Source organism: Arachis hypogaea, chromosome 15, assembly GCF_003086295.3.
Source record: "Arachis hypogaea cultivar Tifrunner chromosome 15, arahy.Tifrunner.gnm2.J5K5, whole genome shotgun sequence".
Lineage (NCBI taxonomy): Eukaryota > Viridiplantae > Streptophyta > Magnoliopsida > Fabales > Fabaceae > Arachis > Arachis hypogaea.
Window position 1 is genome coordinate 77,929,271 of NC_092050.1, and position 4,271 is coordinate 77,933,541.

A 4,271-nucleotide genomic window follows, 5' to 3' on the forward strand; every position below is an offset into this window, starting at 1 on the left:
TTTATTTCTAGCATTTACTTTTCTGTTATTTACTTTCCCGCCATTTAATTTTCTGCAATTCTCAACTCAAATTCTGATTAGCTCAATTAGAACATTCCTCTAATTAAAGTTGCTTGATCAATCAATCCCTGTGGGATTCGACCTTACTCTATTGTGAGTTTTTACTTGACGAAAAATTCGGTACACTTGCCGAAGGAAATTTGTTATAAGACAAGTTTTCCATGCATCAAGTTTATGGCGCCGTTGCCGGGGATTGATTGTGCATCAACAATGATTAAACTGGAAGATAACTAGATTGAGCATTTTTGTTTTGTTTGATTTAATTTTCTGTTTGAGTAATTTACTTTCTGTTTTAATTAATTTCTTCCCTTTCCCCTACTTTTTCTTTGTTATTTACAATTCATTTCACTAACCCACTAACTGTTTGATATATTGCATCACTCACACTAACAGTAATTCTGACAGAAATACTTTCTGCATCTATTTTCCTTGCTTGTACTTGTTGGTTGTATGACAGGGAGAAGAAGCGGGGCTTCAACTTCCTTTGATTCTGAACCTGAGAGGACCTTCTTGAGATTAAGAAGGGAAGCAAGAGGAAGAGGAGGAATACTTTGAACCAAACATGGAAGAAAACATGGAAAACCATCATGAAGAAGAGACTCACAACCATGGCGGAAGAGGTCGAGCAAATCATGCTGGGGAGGATAGAAGAGTTTTAGGTTCTTACATCAATCCAAACCCAGGAAACTATGGAAGTAGCATTCAAAAGCCAACCGTCCACGCCAACAATTTTGAACTGAAGCCACAGCTCATCACCCTTGTTCAGAACAACTGTTCGTTCGGAGGGAGTGTCCAAGAGGACCCCAATCAACATCTAACCACCTTTCTGAGAATATGTGACACAGTGAAGTCTAATGGTGTTCATCCTGACGCCTATAGACTGCTCTTATTTCCATTCTCACTCAAGGATAAGGCAGCCAAGTGGCTGGAGTCTTTCCCGAAGGAGAGCTTGACAACTTGGGAAGATGTAGTGAACAAATTCTTAGCAAGATTCTACCCCCTCAACGAATCGATAGGCAGAGAGCTGAGGTTCAAACTTTCAGGCAACAAGATGGTGAGACTCTGTATGAAGCATGGGAGAGGTTTAAGGACCTGACAAGGAGGTGTCCACCTGACATGTTCAACGAATGGGTGAAGCTACACATTTTCTATGAAGGGCTCTCTTATGAGTCAAAGAAGGCCGTAGACCATTCATCCGGAGGATCTTTGAACAAGAAGAAGACCATTGAGGAGGCCATAGATGTCATTGAAACTGTAGCAGAGAATGACTACTTCTATGCTTCCGAAAGAGGAAACACGAGAGGAGTGACGGAGCTAAACAATGTAGATGCTCTGGCTGACCTCACCAAGAAGATGGAGAGGAACCAAGTAGCAGCAATCTCCACTTCATCAACAACCCAAGAAGGAGTGAATGAAGAAGCAGAAGGTAGTCAGGAGCAAGCTAACTACATTGGGAATTCACCTAGGCAAAACCATGATCCATACTCCAAGACCTACAACCCTGGATGGAGGAATCACCCAAACTTTGGGTGGGTGGGAAAATTAACAAGACCAAAGCCTTGATCAAAGACGCCCAAATCCCAACAATGCAAGCCACCAACATTTCACATCTAGACCATATCAACACCCCAAGAACAACACCTCTCCACATCCACATCAAAACCAAAATAACTTACCTCATCCTTCCACCTCTAATCACGATCTACAATCATTTGATGACAGACTCTCAAGGATTGAGAATCTACTTGAAGGCATAGGCAAAGAGATTCAAGATAGTAAAATGTTCCGCGAAGAAGTGATGTCCAATATGCAGAATCAGAATGCTGCCATCAAGAAACTTGAGACACAAATTGGCTACTTATTCAAGCAAATTTCCAGCCACAACCTTTGCAGCAATACTAGCTCAACACAAAGGAAGGAGTGTCAGGCTATCACCCTTCGGAGTGGGAAGGAACTGAAGGAAACCCCCCAGAAACCACAAGAAAAGGACTCAGATAAAGAGGAAGAAGAGCAGGATGGAGCTCAAGTTCCTAATCTGAGTTCACAAAAAGGGGAAGGAGTACTGAAGCCAGACGTACCAAGAGTCCCATATCCTCAGCAATTAAAGAAGAAGGGGGATGACAACCAGTTTTCGAGATTTTTGGAGATCTTCAAGAAACTACAAATCAACATACCCTTTGCTGAAGCAATAGAACAAATGCCACTCTACGCCAAGTTTTTAAAGGAGCTAATGACTAATAAAAGAAGATGGAAGAACAACGAGACTGTGATATTAACCGAAGAATGTAGTGCTATCATTCAGCACAAACTACCCCAGAAATTGAAGGATCCCGGGAGTTTTCAGATCCCTTGTATTATAGGGGAAATCACAGTGGAAAAGGCTCTTTGTGACTTAAGAGCCAGCATCAATTTGATGTCGGTAGCTATGATGAGAAAGATGAAGATTGAGGAAGCTAAACCAACAAAGATGGCCTTACAATTGGCAGACCGATCGTTCAAGTTCCCGCATGGCATCATAGAAGATTTGCTGGTGAAAGTGGGAGATTTTATCTTCCCAGCAGACTTTGTAGTGCTGGACATGCAGGAGGAAGCCAAGGCTTCCATCATCCTGGGAAGGCCATTCTTGGCCACTGCTGGAGCTGTCATTGATGTACAAAAAGAGATCTCACCCTGAGATTACACAATGAAAAGATGACGATTAATGTGTTCAAGGCCATGAGTTACCCACCAGAGCAATTGGGAGAGTGTATGAGGTTGGACTCACTTGAAGATGCAGTGCAGGAAAGTTTGAAGAAGAAGAACCTGAAGATTTAATAGAGGAGGAGTCTACGTTTAGTGAAGAGGTTGCAACAGTAGAGATTCAAATACAAGGTGCACCAAAGGAAGAGAACAAAAAGTCAAAAGCACCCAAACTTAAACTCAAAGCACTACCACCCTCCCTCAAATATGCATACTTAGGAGAAGATGAAAATTACCCAGTAATCATAAGCTCATGCCTCAGCCAAGATCAAGAGGATGAACTACTCAAAGTACTGCGAAACCACAAAGATGCCATTGGTTGGACTCTTGCTGACTTGAAAGGGATAAGTTCGGCCATATGCATGCACAAGATACTGCTGGAAGATGATGCCAAACCATCCATTCAATCCCAAAGGAGGTTGAACCCAATCATGAAGGAAGTGGTACAGAAAGAAGTTATGAAGTTATGGCAGGGAGGGGTAATATACCCAATCTCAGACAGCCCCTGGGTTAGCCTCGTGCATGTTGTCCCAAAAAAGGGAGGAATTACCGTGGTTCCCAATGAGAAGAACGAACTAATTCCTACAAGGACAGTCACAGGATGGCGGATGTGCATAGACTACAGGAAGCTCAATGAGGCTACACGAAAAGATCATTTCCCCCTTCCATTCATGGATCAGATGTTGGAAAGACTCGCAGGGCACGCTTATTATTGTTTTCTCGACGGTTATTCAGGATATAACCAAATAGTGGTTGATCCCAGAGATCAAGAGAAAACCTCATTCACTTGCCCATATGGAGTGTTTGCCTACAGGCGTATGCCATTTGGGCTATGTAATGCACCTGTGACTTTCCAACGCTGCATGCTTTCTATCTTTTCAGATATAATCGAAAAATTCATTGAAGTTTTTATGGATGACTTCTCGGTATTCGAAGATTCCTTTCCTAGTTGCCTACATCACCTCGCCTTGGTATTGAAAAGATGCCAAGAGACCAATCTGGTCTTGAACTGGGAGAAATGTCACTTTATGGTGACAGGAGGAATAGTCCTTGGTCACAAAGTTTCTAACCAAGGCATTGAGGTTGACAGAGCCAAAGTAGAACTTATTGAAAAACTACCTCCACCCAGTGATGTCAGGGCAATTAGGAGCTTTTTAGGGCATGCTGGTTTTTACAGAAGGTTTATTAAAGATTTTTCAAAGATAGCCAAGCCCTTAAGCAATCTCATTGTATCTGATACACTATTTATCTTTGATGAAACATGCATGTTAGCCTTTGAAAATTTGAAAATGAGGTTGTCCTCTGCTCCTATCATTTCCCCACCTGATTGGAATTTACCATTTAAATTGATGTGTGACGCATCTGATTTTGCAGTTGGGGCAGTGTTGGGACAGAGGAAAGATAACTTAGTCCATGTGATATACTATGCGAGCAAAGTCCTTAATGATACTCAAAGAAATTATACCACTACT

At 42.0% G+C, this 4,271-nt stretch overlaps 1 non-coding gene across 1 annotated transcript; it reads right to left on the reverse strand.

Annotated features, from left to right (window-relative positions):
• Positions 1–1,074: 1,074 nt before the first annotated feature.
• LOC112752373 (small nucleolar RNA R71) lies at positions 1,075–1,178 on the reverse strand. Its single transcript, XR_003176812.1, has one exon. It is a non-coding gene; the product is annotated as a small nucleolar RNA R71 (small nucleolar RNA).
• Positions 1,179–4,271: the final 3,093 nt, after the last annotated feature.